At 39.8% G+C, this 15531-nt stretch overlaps 1 protein-coding gene across 2 annotated transcripts in view; it reads right to left on the minus strand.

Annotated features, from left to right (window-relative positions):
- The window catches only part of Ldlrad4 (low density lipoprotein receptor class A domain containing 4), a 373268-nt gene that overhangs the window by 292604 nt on the left and 65133 nt on the right, over positions 1-15531 (minus strand). The window lies entirely within an intron of this gene.

Consider the following 15531-nt stretch of genomic DNA (forward strand, 5'->3'; position numbering starts at 1 on the left):
AACTTGATTATTGACTTTGATACTCCACATCTATTAAGAAAATAAATATCTACCATTTCAATCACCCAGTCTGCGGTATTTTGTTAGAGTAGCCCTAGCAAATAAGTATACCTAAACCTCGCCTGACAAACAGAGGACCCTAAAATTTATACATGCTGGTATGTGAGAATAAAAGCAATTTATTTAGGTCACTTCTTGTTAAGTACTTCAAGGTACCAGTTGATCCTTTCAAATCCTTTCTATCTCTTCTATGGGTTTCAGCGTACATATAAATCATCTGGATAGGCGAGCTTTGCTTCATGTTATTAGGAATACCAAGAGCTACACATCACCGTAGGCGGACCCACGTGACAAAGCCCCGTGTCCACACCCAGGCTTCCAAACAGAGCAGCACTGTTTTGCTGGGCTCAGGCAGAGTGTGCCTTCACCTGCGTGGCATGGTAGGGAAGCAATTTCATAGGAGAATCCTACAAAAGACTCCAGTGGACTCCAGTCATGAGTTTCATGACAGCTTTGCAGGACGTGGGCATTCTCCAAGGATATCCATGCTGATATGCCGAAAGCAAGCCCTCATACGCGAGAACATTCCAAGTGATAGAGAAAATATGCTGAGCTTCTACCAAGAATGAATTCCAAAAATGAGTCTCACTATTGTCGGTATTTTTAAAGCAACTTCCCTTAAGAAAGCCACTGGTTGAATTTCTTAAGTTCACAAATAATATTCTACAATTCATTCTTGAAGGGCAAGAGGTACCTGAGTCAAATTCTTGACTTCCATTGACTAAATATATGTGTCCTTCCAATTCTGATTAGCCAATCCCCAAAGTATTCTTTGTTCCTGAACATTTTCTAATATTGGAATTCACTTTTACATCCACTGAAAGTACTAACATTCTTTCTGATTTTCAAGCAATTTCTCAGCTATTCCATAAAAATCTAATAAAGATAATTGTTTTACTACTCCAAACAACAGCTGGAACCAAACACTTTTTTACAGTATAATGTCTAAAAGTATGCAGACAAAACTGTGCACACCTATAAACCTAGCTGCTTTGGAAGACAGTAATCAAGGGCTCTCAGGGAGACTCTATCCCACAGTCAGGGGCTGGGCGCAGGGACATTCCTGCATCTGTCACCCCTATGGGATACACGGGAGCACAAGTAGGAAGACTGCAGTCCAGACCAGCCTGGACATAAATCGAGAATCTACCTTGAAAATAACTAACACAAAATGAGCTGAAGGCATGGCTCAAGTAGTAGAATACCTGCCTAAGAAATAAGCAAGAGACCTACAGCTCAATCCCAAGTACCACCAGAAAGTGTTCAAAGTGCTCTCAATCCTCTGTCATAGGTGAACTCTAGAAGGCCAACAAGCACAATGAAGAGCTCTCAGTTCGTGGCTCTACTTATAAAGAGGGCAACCCTATGCAGGTCCTATGATCCCTCTGACTTCTATTTCTTCACTTGTAATTGGAGGGTCTTGGTTATAAATGATAGTTTGGGTTCCTTTCAGTTCCAAGGAAAAAATATAACTTGTTCTTCTAGAACCAAAGTTTTCTTGAAGTTACCACAGACCTCATTCTTTTGGTGGCAAAAATCTCATTATATATTAACGATGAATGTTTTAAGTCTTTCCCGGAAGAGGTTCTTGTGTAAGCCATTACAGCCAGGTCTTGGGATATGTTCCAGCCTTCAAGTGTGAGCAGCAGTCACCTCAACCATCATTACCCATGGACACAAACTGCACTTAACACAAACATTGCTCAGTTTACTTTATAAAATGAAAAGGTCTGAGGTTGAAAAGACAATCACTGGGACAAACCTGTCATTCCAACATCAGAAATAATTCAGCATGGATTAGAGGGAGAGCTATTATTAAACTTGGACTAAAGAACTTTTCCCATATGACTATGAGCCTGACTCCCGTGGGCTCACTAAGGAAGGCATGCATCACTTTAGACATGCCATTAACAAATGGTTTTCTGGACCTGAAAGCAAGGGAAAAGGTAATATTTTTTAAGTTTAAAGATAAATCTTATAAAAAAAAAACTTCAAAGGGTGACAATGACTAATGCAGTAATAATGTCACCTGTAAATTCGTATGCAATGTGGAAGAATGATGAAGGAAAATATTACCCAAGACTCCTTACTTAGTGAGCAGTTAAACCTTTTAAAATGTATCCTAAAGTTACATATAATCCAAAACTGAACCATAAATAATTGTATCCCCAATTATTTTCCTCTGTGATAACCCAAGGGCTGATAAAATACAATATTCTAGTCCAGCTCTGAGACCTGCAGAGCCAACTCATATTTTTGCATAGGCCTGCATAACTTCTACATGAGGAGGTATTTCCTTCATGCATCTAAACTTAATTAATTAGTTTCAGTGTCTGTTCAGAGATGATAGAAAGGAAACAGATCACAAAAAAGTACTGGTGATTTAGAAGAAATAAAAATACATGAGATGAGCTATAGTCTATATGACAAAACTTCTCAATGGCAGCCTAGATGCTAAAAATATTTTATAATTCAAATGCCCCTGACCTATAGTTTTTTCCAACTCATGTGATCCTATGAATTAATAGAAAAAATTATTGGGAACACTATGTTGGTCACAGATCACAAATACATTCAGAGCACACCCAGAGATACTGTGCACAGCCAACCCACAAAAAAAATCACAAATGTTGACACCAAGCCGAACCCAACATTGCTGCAGTCTGCCAAGTACCTCAGATAACAAAACAAGAAAAAATTCAGAAATGCTTCATCATTGAGGCCAGGAAACTTCTGAATCCCATACAGCCTCACTGTTAATCACTGAGTCCTTGAATGAAACCAAACAAAATGTAAAACAATTGGGTAAACCAAGAACATCAATATCTAGCACTTCTTTTTCAGTAACCTAGAAAGGAATTTTCTGTTTGATTGGGAAATTTTCTAAAATTTCATCAGATTAGTTCAAAATGTGGCCTTATTTGTTGACTCAACAGATTGTGGGCAGTATTCTGCAACAAATAAGGAAGTCCCTATGCTTTGGCTTCTAACTAAAACAGTCACTCTGAAGCATGAAATCTTGATTTTCAGAAAAAGGGACTGTGCGTTTAAGAATGCAGGCAAAAGCCAGGCACGCTGGTGGCTCACACCTGTAATCCTAGCTACTCAGGAGACTTGAGATCTGAGGATCAGGTTCAAAGCCAGCCCAGGCCAGAAAGTTTATGAGACTCCTATCTCCAATTAATTACCAAATAATCTGGAAGTAGAACTGTGGCTCAAGTGGTAAAGTGCTAGTCTTGAGCAGATAAACTAAATAACAAGACCTACGTCTTGAGTTCAAGTCCCAGGACCTGTGCATACATACATGCATGTGTGTGTGTGTGTATGTGCACTCACATACAATGTAGACGTAAACTAGTTAGTCATGAGATGACATCTAAATTCCTCAGAAACACTGGTAAAAACCCTGTTTTTAAACATAGATCATATCTACAATGAATATAACTCCCATTGTCTCTGATGGACTTAAGAGCTGAGTCAACTCAACATATAAAGGTCAAAAATTGACCTCTCAGTGGAATACAACAGTTCAAAAGCTATGTATGTACATTCATATAAGACTATTGTTGACATATTGCCTAATGTCGACATTACATTTAAAGACCTAGGCGAATTTTCTTTGGCGCAGGCCACGTGGCTACTGTATATGTTCTTGGTACATTGTGTATTATATATATATGTCTACCTGACCTAGGGAAGGGAAAGAAAAACAGGGTGTAAGATATCACAAGAAATGTACACACTGCCCTACTATGCAACTGTACCCTTTTTGCACAACACCTTGTCAAAAAAAATTTGTTTAATTAATAAATAAATTACAAAAAAGGGCTGAGTCAGCTAGATTTGTACCAGGTCATAGATTTATACCAGGTCAATTAAGACTTATATCACGTCTGTCTACACGGCTCTTTAGGGATGAAGAGACAAGCCTGTGATGAGGTAAAAAGTATACCAGATGCCCAACCTGGGTCTTCATAACTCAGTCAACACACTGTAATCACAGGTACTAGTTCATTGTAGCCATCTATGCCTCAGCTTCTCCAACAGACAATTTGGTCTGTAAAAAGCTTAGCCAAACCAGTATTTTATCATTTCAATCAATAAGTACTCAATACGTTGCTTACTGGGTGAATGAGTAAATATGTAAAACCTAACATTGATTTTGTCCTCGGATGTCCTCCTGGTGGCAGACGGCCTTGCTGATTATATCACTTACCATTTGCTTTTCTGGAGCCCAACAGATTGAACCTCAGTTGGAGAGTAGTAAAGACGTCAGCAAACTGGCTGAGAGGCAGGGCGAGGGGAATGGATGGGACATGACTATGCAAGCATCTCCTCTAAAGAGACTACTTTGCTGTGACTCAGAGATCCACACGCCATTCAGTCTTGACAAAAATTTGTTTTAGTTTTATTTAGTACTTTTATGGCCTGTAAAAAAGAGTATTCCTCATCGTTTTGTCAACTCCAGTAAATAAATCCCTCTGTAGCCTAGCAGACAGGCAGGCATGTCTTTCTCTCAGGAAGCCAAGGTGAAGAACCAGATCTCCAAATAAACTCAGTGGTGCTGACAGTGCAATCCTTATGCCATCTCCCCTCATGTTTTGACTACAGAGATGAAGGTCTGGTATAAAGAAACTGTAATTAATAGATAAAAGCCCTTACCATTTTCCCAATTCATTCTAACTTTTTTTTAATGTACCAAGTACCTAGCTTCTAACTTAATTTCCCATCTCTCTAAATACATTACTGCTGCCAACAAATAAGGAGTAGGTCACACACTGGATGATGGACAGAAACATTCTTTTTTAATTAATTAATGTATTTATTGCCAAGGCGATGTACAGAGGTGTTACAGTTTCATATGTAAGGTAGTGAGTGCATTTCTTATCAAACTTGTTACCTCCTCCTTCATTTTTCTCCCACCTCCCCCTCCCCAGTTCCCCCACCCCAAGTTGTAAAGTTGGTTTACAGAATATAGTCTTGTAAGTATTGCTGTTGCATTGGTTCACCTTTTACCCTTCGTCTCTCCATTTTGATGTTCCCCATCCCTTCCCTAGTTCCAATAAACATATATACAATATCCAGGGTACCAAAATCAGTTACAGTGGCATCAGGGGCAAAATCCTGGGGAAGAAGGACAAAAGAAAAAGGCATAATATCACATGGTACATTGAAAATAACAACATAAAAGAAAAAATTACAGTAGGAAGGTGCCAACAATGACAGAAACAAATATAGATTTTTCTTACAGAATATCTGTCTGGGGTTGGAAAGGCATGTGTCTGGCAAGTAAAAGGCCCCAATTTTAAAAACCAGTACCACCAAAACAAAAAGAAAGGAAAAGAAAAAAGGGAGGGGGAAAAGAAAGATGGGAGGGAGAGAGGGAGGGAGGGGGGGGGAGGGAGGGAGGGAGGGAACAGGCATCCAAAGGAAGCAAATACAATTCTTCTGGCTGAGCAAAAATTGCATAATTTAGTACTATAATGATTTTACAGTTGTTTTTCCAGAGTAAGTTAGATATAATGAAATAATTATGTAGAATGCTTAGGGTATAAACAAAGATTAATACAGAGAGGTTGCTTTAAAATCTTAAACTGACTGCAAGCTTAAACTTTTAAGTCACCCCAAGTATTGACACATTTCTGTGGCATGCTACAGTTGGGGAGAAAGCTGCAGATCCTCTTTGTATTCAAGGATCGTGGAACTGAGATCAGAGTTCATGAGAATCAGAAGGAAACCATCATCCAGTCTAATAATAATAACAGAAGAAATGAATGTCCCATTAGTAAAGAGGAGGCACTGACTCTTTGTGTCCTGCTGGCTCCTCTGGCCATTCCTGGAAGGAAGGGGAAGGCCTCTCCCAGGGGTACAACATGCACAGTTCCTGAGACCACTATGCCCACACACTAGAACACATTAGAACTTTGGCAGAACTGAAACACTGTGGAAACAGAGGAGCACCCAAGTCTTGGGGCATTTTGGCATTCTGGAGTTTTTAGAAACACTAGTTGAGCGGCCTAAGAAATGGAGGCTCTGTCCCACTTTGCAACAATTCAGAATGGAAAGGGCCAGTAATCAGCTACCCTAAGCTCAACAAACAGGATGCCGAAAGCTGATCCCGGAGCACTTATATGAAAGGCTGTGATACCACATTTCTTCAGGTAGAAGGAAGTCAAGTTTTTAGCATGAGTTTTCACCCCTAGAAGCTTGAATGTGCAACTTCAGCCAGAAAGAGTTTGTACCTGGTAGTCTGTAATCCATTTCTCCTCAATAGCTCATCTGTCCACTGCTGTCCCAATGGTTCAGACTGGACACAGCTGGACTCTGCTTGATGCAGAGATCTCTAAGGCAGGGATAGAGGGATCCTTGTGATTTTTTACCAGTAATTCTTTTATTTCATTGGCCAACTAGCACTCCTTTTGTTGGGGGGCAATATCAGGGTTTGCACTCAGGGCCTTATGCTTGCTGAGCCATACACTTAGCCCTTTTTTATTTTAATGACTTCCCAGATTGGGTCGTTTTTTTGCCCAGGACAAGCTTAGAGCCATGGTTGTCCTACTTATGCCTCTTATATAGCTGGAATTACAGATTAGTACCACCATACACAGCTTGTTGGTTCAGAGTCTCACTAACTTTTTACCCAGGCCGCCTCAAATCTCAATGTTCTCAATCTCTACCGCCTGAGTACTTGAAATTCTAGACATGTGACACCCTATCTGTCTGGCCAATGAACAATTCTCAATCACAATTTTAGTGTTTTACTTCAATTGTGAGTAAATGACATTTGTGTATGTTTACAACGTTTACAAGTTCTTGAACAGTTCAATGTCTTGCAATCTATATAATATTCTTATAATCCTTCCTAATACTGTAAGAGTTATCACAAACATCATTACAAATCTCACATTATCTCTCATTCCCTCTGTTTATCCATCTATAAAATGGAGACAAATGAGAAAATTAACACATGTAAAATAAATCATTACATATCTATCCTAGAACTATTTTACTTTTAGAACAATCTCAGAACACATTGAAAAGTAATAATAAGCAAGACTAATGTTGAGACCCTACTATAGTGTGGAAAATATCAAAGAATAGAGCCTTTGAATTGCTGCCAAGTAGAAAAGAGCCTAGTCCTTAGGAGATCCAACTGGTATTCCTAAAAATCCTCAAATGGATGTTGCTTTGTTCTCACAACGTTTTACTTCTGACAAAGCTCTGCGCTTGTTTATTTTTTAGGTGTCCTTTAAATGCCAAGGAGGACAATTGTATCATTAGATCCTAATGCTTTACTAGTATCATCAAAGGGAAGAAGGTATGGTTTAATGCCATAGAATTGGTATTGCACCTTGTAACTGTAGCTTCTAAAGTATTATTCATTCATAGTCACAATAGTGTACTAATTCCATCATGGATACTTTTTTTAGATTAAAATTGTATTACTTGAGTCATATTTATAGATAGTCATAGTTGTGTATCTGGTCTATCATCAACTAAATTTTCCTTTGCTGTAAACCTAAGGTACTCTTAGTATAAATCACATGGATGACCAAAATAAATATTTTAATAACTCCTGTCATTAAAACAAATATAGAATAAGCCTTTGTTGATATAATTTTTGCTGATAGAAGATGTATAAGGAGAGAACATCTTATTAATTTTAAATCAAGGTTGGGGCATTTGCTCATTCTGGATTATGTAATATCTTTTAAGTCTACAAGAGAGTTTCTACAAAACCAGATGATTAAAGTAAAATTAGTTACACAGGTGTATTTTACTATAACTATAATCTCTTTGCCTCTTTTGATATAAAGTTTTTTAATACTTTTCAATACTGTATTGAACCAGTGTCACCAATGTTTTTAATTGATCCTCCAATAATTATTTCAACTGCAGGAAGTTTGTATTAATTACTAGCATTGTCCATGAAAAAATTCAATTAACAAGTTTTAACTTGGATTAATTCTACCTTCATATTAAGTGAGTCTCTTTCATTCATACAAAGCTTCAGGTGAAATCAGAATAGTAAAGTAATAGTAAATTGGGTACTTTGTCATAGTGTCAGGGCAAAGCCTCCATCACAGTCAGAATGCAACTAAAGAATGTAACAGGGCTGGGATGTAGCTCAGTGGCAAGCACTTGCCTAGCAAGGGTAATGTCCTGGGTTCAATCCCCAATACCAAAAAAAAAAAAAAAGAATGTAATAAGCATTCAAGGTTTAAGGGTTTATTACTTTTTATCTAAAGGATGCCCTGCCCCCTTACCTACCTTCCACAGAGAAGTATAACCACATCCAATCCAAGAGATACAGAATGAAAAATTACCTTATCCTTATCTTTTGTCACATTCTAATAAAATAATATTGAGAAAAATATATTTGTAAAAAAGACTGATCATAAGATTTTGAGTATACCTAATTTATAAGAACATCAACAGTTAATTATGCAAATAGAGCAAATAGAGCAAAATTCTTAAAAGCATAAGTGATTGCAGAACAAGACAAGATGTAAGATTGGGGGATTCTGGAACCATGTTTCCTGGATAAATTCAACCTAATTAAAGGCTGACAATAATATGCACTACATTAGGTCACTATGTGTTCAGATAATACATGCAAGAGTAAATGTGAGTTGCAACAGCCCGAAGGCATCTAGGGAGAGACAGAACATACTCAGGATAATGGGAGTATCAGAGGGGAAATCCGTAATGCTGAACCGGTGAATTAAACTGATAAGCAGGCTAATCATTAAAAAGTTTACAACTGCTTTTTTTTCCACTTCTGGCTTTTTCTCTTCTTCTTTTTTAGTGTTTGCAGTTATTTCTTTTGTCTTTCATTATTTTCTCCTGTAGTTTTTCCTTTTTTTTTGGCCAGTCCTGGGCCTTGGGCTCTGGGCCGGAGCACTGTCCCTGGCTTCTTTTTGCTCAAGGCTAGCACTCTGCCACTTGAGCCACAACGCCACTTCTGGCCATTTTCTGTATATGTGGTGCTGGGGAATCGAACCCAGGGCTTCTTGTATAGGAAGCAAGCACTCTTGCCACTAGGCCATATTCCCAGCCCTACAACTGCTTTTTTTTAAGAGACAAAATCTTGACAATAAAACAGATAATCATTATACTCAGATAAAAATCCTTTTACTAAGCCAGGCACACAGGGCTAATACCTGTAATCCTAGCTATGTTGGAGGCTGAGATGTGAGGATTGCATTTTTAAGCCAGCCCATGTAGCTAGAGGTGGAGCTATAGCTCAGTGCTTGATTGCTAGCTTTGAGCAAGAAAAAAAAAAGCTCAGAACAGTGTCCATACCCTGAGTTCAAGCCCCAGAACCAGCACGTGCACACGCATGCACACACACACACACAATCATTATACTAATACAGCAATATCTTGGTACATTTTACTACCCAATTAGGTACTACATTGTGAACGTGGTTGCCTATTTCTGTTCAAACATCACCTATTTACACAAAACTGAAGCCTAACATTTCTGGAATTCAACCTCTTCCCTACCAGCTAGGGCTATTACTCTTCCTATCTGGTTCATCAGTCCACCACATGCCCCCCTGTTCCAGGCCCTCTTCCCTGTCATGGCCGCCTCAGTTTTAGGCCTGGGAAAGGCTCTGCTACCCGTTCCTAGTTTGTCTTCTCAGATTCTATCACTCTCCCACCACTCACTTCTGCTCTTGAACCACCAGACTCAAGTTCCCTAAACACACATCCAAAGACATAATCTTCCCTGAAACAAGCCCTCCATGGTTCTCCACACCCTATGAGATAATGGACGTATAGCATTCAAATACTTTATGGTTTGTCACTTTTATTCTAACTCGGTCTCTCCCCTTCCTTCCCAAGCACCAGGCACATGCAGCTACACTTGCAGCTATTCCTCTGGCCACCGTCGGCACTCGCTTCCATGCATCTGTGTGAACCTTTCCTCACAGTCAGAATGCTTGGCAGGAGAGTGGCAGATACACAACAATGCGATCGCACTTAATGTACTCTTCAAACAAATACTACAGCCCTCAATAACAGCCACAATCACTTCATCTTCCCACCGCAATGCCCAGGGGTGCAAGTTGTCTATATTATGTACATTTTACCAAGATTTTAAAAACAGCAGCAGGCCAGAAAGTAAAAGAAACAATTGAAGATAAAATTGTGTAATTAACTTCAGTATCATAATACTAACTAGTAACAAGTTGTTTTTAAATGATGATTGAAAAACAGACTTGTAATCCTTCAAAGCACCCAAAAATATTTCATAGACTCATCTGGCCCAATAAAACAACTTTTTCTTAAATGATTTACAAATAGCAGTGTATTTTCTTTTTTTCTTTTTTTTTTTTTTGCCAGTCCTAGGGGTTGAACTCAGGGCCTGAGCACTGTCCCTGGCTTCTTTTTGCTGAAGGCTAGCACTCTACCACTTGAGCCACAGCGCCCATTTCTGGCTTTTTCTGTTTATGTGGTGTTGAGGAATCGAACCCAGGGCTTCATACATGCAAGGCAAGTGCTCTACCAATAAGCCACCTACCCAGCCCTATTTTCTTATCTTATTAAATAGAGTACAAGTGATTTATTAAGTGAAGAGGAGTACAAAGGATTAAAGAGTGAGATGCTGGGACGTGTGATACTGTTGCCAGAATAACACTGTAAAAAGTAGGCCTTGCTGCCCAGACATTCCACTGAGTAAGCATAGCTCTTCCAACCTGGTGAAATAATGAAAGCCAGCAGAATCATTATTCTTGGAATAGAATCACACAGATAAAATGTTAGTACCACCGACTAGAATCTACAGAATAAGTAGAAGCTCTAGAACTTTTTAAAAAGTAGGCAGCTGAAAGCATTGCTCAGCGGAAGAATGCTTGCTAAAATCCATAAGGCTCTAAGGTTCCATTCCCAGCACTAAAAATAAAATAAAAAATTTACTCAGTCTCAGAGCATTTAGGAGAAATCTTCCCTATTTGATTACCCCATCACTTAAGTACAGCCTTTACACTCTGCTACCAAAAACCAACAGAGGTAGCTTCCTTGTTTCTCAACCACATTTGCAGATTCCACAGAAAATTCTGGCCCCAAGTGGAACATGTACTGTGGGTACGACTCTTGACCTGTCTATAACATCTCCCAACACAACCCTGTGGCAGCTGTAATGCTTCGTGTCTGTAAACCATCTGTACATGTATTTAGAGATTATGCCTCCACATCATGACTGGCTTAGTCCGGCTGAACGTACTAACATAACCCCCAGCCCCCAGCATGCCATGAAAGCCAATGAAGACTCTTGAGGGGTTTCCTGTACTGATCTACAGACAAATATGTAGCCCCAAGATCTATACCACAATCCTCAGGTTACAACAAAGACACTCAGAAAATTGTGGAGAATCACTGCAAACCATATCCCAGGAAAAGGAAGAAACTGTTTATTACATGTTGTGCTGAGCCCAGATAGACCCCAGACACCCTGAGCTCAGCAGAAACCTCTCCCAAACCCTTAGCTTATAAAGTTAACCAAACAGCCTCTGGCAGGAAACACAGCCAGTACAAAAAAATGTTACATGAAGTTTAAGCAGAAAGCCTACACAAGGAAAAAAAATAACAGTTTAATTCTTCAAATGATCCCCTTTGTGTGGTTAGATGACACAGTGTATAACTAAACACTTACCCTCCCCCCCGCCCTTCCTAGCCTCTTCAGTTCTGCCCATATCATTCTCTGCCCAGGCTCAGGACACTTCCAGTCTGACCATGGCTAAAATGACTTCCAAGTCAAATGAACTTCATGCTCTACTGAAAATGTTCTAAACCTTTTGGAAAGCCAAAATCTTACTGAGAGTCCCATCAAAGTCCTGACATTTTCCCCAGGATCTGGCACAATTTCAAAGAATTCACAAATGCCCCGGGTTCCCTGGGGGCTAAAACGCTTAGTCCTACTGCCTGTCTCCTGACATTTTCTCTCTTCATTGAATTCACAAATAATTCAGCAACCTCCCTCCATTTGTAACAATTGTGTAACTCTCGTAAGTTTCAAGGATCCCCTTTGAAAAGATGGCTGGTACATCCCACTGACATGAAGATTCTAGAAGGTCATCCTCCTAGGCTCAAGACCTTTGGCCAGTCTGACACAGCATCCCTGAAGGACAGGCCCTCAGAGCGAATGCCCTCATAATTGTACCGATAGGACTTTGCTGGGACTGCTGAGACTCAGTCTGTTACAACTGGCATCGAATGCCACAGGCAAGTCACAAGAACCTGACCCTGGCAAAGCGTATTGTATACATGAGTGCTATTCATCCTGGAGATACCAAGTAGGGGACAGGGAGGCAGGAAGACAGAGAGAACATGCCAGGCATGGCCCCAACCCCATAGCGCTGCACAAGTTACCTCACCCACACAGACACACCAAACCCACGAAGCCAACTTTTCCAGCTCACTGCTGAGAATCCCATAAAAAGCGATGCTATTTCGAACCTCCCGCACCATGGAAAATAACAAATGACACGGAGAAACCCAGAATCTCTGAAAGGTTTATTTTTACACTCATTTCCCCACACCCTTACCCTGGCCTCCCCCACAAAAAAAAATTGAGGTGGAAAATGTGCTACCTTTTTAGCAGTTTGACAATACTGTGGTAGGCCTCCACTGAAGAAACTGCAGACTCACTTGAATTTAAAGCAAACTGTTCGAGGTGTTTTTCTGATATGATTCAACCTGTCTACTTGATGAAAATGTATCATTTAATAGCAGAAGGATAGAATGAAACACTATCTAGGCAAAGCAACTCTGAGGGTCTCAGACCACAGAGAGAAGCAACTCTGGCAACAAGCTTCTCTTCCCAACCTATAAAAATGATGTCCCCCAACTGCTAGCCTTCCTCTTTGCATTGCTGACTTTTTAAATCCACCCTGCAAACAAAAACATGCAGTATTCTTGACACTCTCACTATGTTTCTATTTTTCTCAGTGACATTCTTTATGTCAAAGTTGAAGAATGAAAGTAAAGCGATAGGATGGAGCTATAGACCTGAATGCCTCCATACTGCATAGATACTGACCTAGGATAGGGCAAGCAAGCAGGACAAGTAAGGGAAGAGAAAGGCTGACATGAATGAAGCCTAAAAGACTCAGGAATTAGTTCCGAAGCTAATAATGTCTCCCCAGGATTCTAGGACTGGCAGCCTTAGTGTCACCTCCTTAATGACAACCTCGCAGGCCAGCAGAGACTCCAATTCGCCACTTCCCAGCCTCTCATGCAGACAGGACAGCTCAGTGCAGCCCTCAAATGAACTGAAGGTGAGCAGAGATTAACCTACTCCTTCAAGCTAGGAACCTCAATCTCTCATTCACAACATAACCGATCTACTTCAATGTATAGTGCCAAAGATAACTACACATACATCTGGTTTAAAAAAAAACAAAACATGTTACTTTAATTACTAGTACAGACAGCAAGGACCTACATGCAAAGCTAATGAATGTCTTTCCTAGTACTACTGGCCTTTTTAAAAAATTGTACCTTAAAATTTCTGAATTTAACACAAGAATAGAAAGTATAGGTCTGGGAAGTATCACCTGTGAATATGGTGATTTGTTGATTGCTATGTGTTTCTCCATGCTGATCTCACGCTGCCTCCCTGGTTCTTGTCATCTACCTTGAGAGATACCAATAGAAGTAGTTTTCCCCAACTGAGTCTTTCTCATCTGCGCTAAGTGCTGACCAGACCTAAAGCCTGAAGTTTTAGTCTCTTATGGATGACAGAAAATGAGGCCAAAATCCTAAATTAATTTCCTCACATGCATCCCAGGAGCTTTGTGCTCAATCAATTCACCAGCACTCTGCCATACCTGGCTTTAGCAAGATGCCTCATGGAGTTCTTTAGAAAACCTCTGAAATAGGGCTGAGTTCAGCACCTCTGTCTGTCTTCCTCCTCTGCCTGCTCACAGTAGAACTGCCAAATATTAGGGTAGAAACTAACATTCTACTGAGCACCTCATATGCATCAAATGCTAAATTAGGCATTTTCAAAATAAGTCCATGAAATAACTATCCCATTTAAAGATGAGACTCAGAGTTAGGACTTGCCTGGAAGCAAAAGGAAACAAAGTGGCAGGGCTAGGGATTCAAACTAAGGTATGTATTGTGCAACTATACCATACAAATGCAACATGAACAACCTAAATGCAAAGACTCAACTACATATATTTTAAAAACAAAGTCTAAACAAATACAGTATATAGGAAGACAGGCACATTCTATAGTAAATACAAAACTCTAGTCCTCTGTGGGCCTTCCCAGACAAGCAAAACAAGAAAAGGTAATGCCACCTGTCCATTTTATCAGCACTTAGGAATGTCTCACACTCCAGCTGTGAGCCATTTCAGGGGTAGTTTTATGAGTAACAGAGTGAATATAAATCCCAGGACAGTCAGCTGTAAGAACCTTTTTTAGAGGTGCGAAAGTTCTTACAGCACTTCAAAATCTAAGTCTGTGTTTGAAAACTACCCATGACATAGAAAAGCAACGTACAGTTCTACAGAAATGTTGAGGTGTTTTTTAACCACTCTGAAGTTTCAGGGGAGAAATGTAACTTTATATTTAACTTAAAATTCACATATACTTCTACAGTCAAGAAGAAGTTTTCCATTACCAATTTTGAAAGATGCTTAAAATAGTTGATAGAATGAGGTAATCCCATGTACGGAGAGAAATCAGATACTTATGTAATTTTCAAGACTTATTTCTACCTCTGCCAAAATTCTGTAAATCAGATTGCACAGTGCTTTGAGATACAGTCCAGTGGTGTGCTCAGTTCCTTAGGAAAAAAAAATCTGCTTGAAGGTAATTTTGGGTTTCGCAGAGACTATATCTGAGATTAGAAGAGAGAATGAGCTGCAGCCACACTTGCACAGATGTGAAAGATGTGCTCCCACTCGTGAGAGACACCCCGGCCCCTCCCACTTGAAGCTGGTGGTAAGCGGGACAAACCGCGGAACCAATAGTGCAAATCATCAACCAATATCCTTCAAGTCAACAGAGGTAAGGCTTCTCAAGCATGACCCTGTCCCATCAGGTTACTAAAAGGAAGAAGCACGGCAGTCACTACGCACGCAGGAGGTGCACAGCCTCACAGCTGTGAGCGTCAATTTAATGGACTCCAAGTTTTCAGACATCATGTAATGAAATCCACTCAGGAAAAAAATAATGTATGCACTGAATTTAACTCAGCAATACAGAAAGGAATTGAACCCACATTGAATTAGAACGTGGTCTACTATGTAATGTGTGCTTTTTAGAACCCACAATCTTAGCAAAGTTCTAAACTGTGAAAATTCCATTTAAATCTAAGGATGTGTGTGCCTCGGTGAGGAAGCACAATGAATCTTTCCTCATTACCCACTTGCCTAGTCTAATTCCAACAGCAAATGTAAATAAGGAAGCCTGGATGTGCTGGGGGGGAAGGAGAGCGAGGCGGGGGAA

This window comes from Perognathus longimembris, chromosome 15 (assembly GCF_023159225.1).
Source record: "Perognathus longimembris pacificus isolate PPM17 chromosome 15, ASM2315922v1, whole genome shotgun sequence".
Taxonomy (NCBI): Eukaryota; Metazoa; Chordata; class Mammalia; order Rodentia; family Heteromyidae; genus Perognathus; species Perognathus longimembris.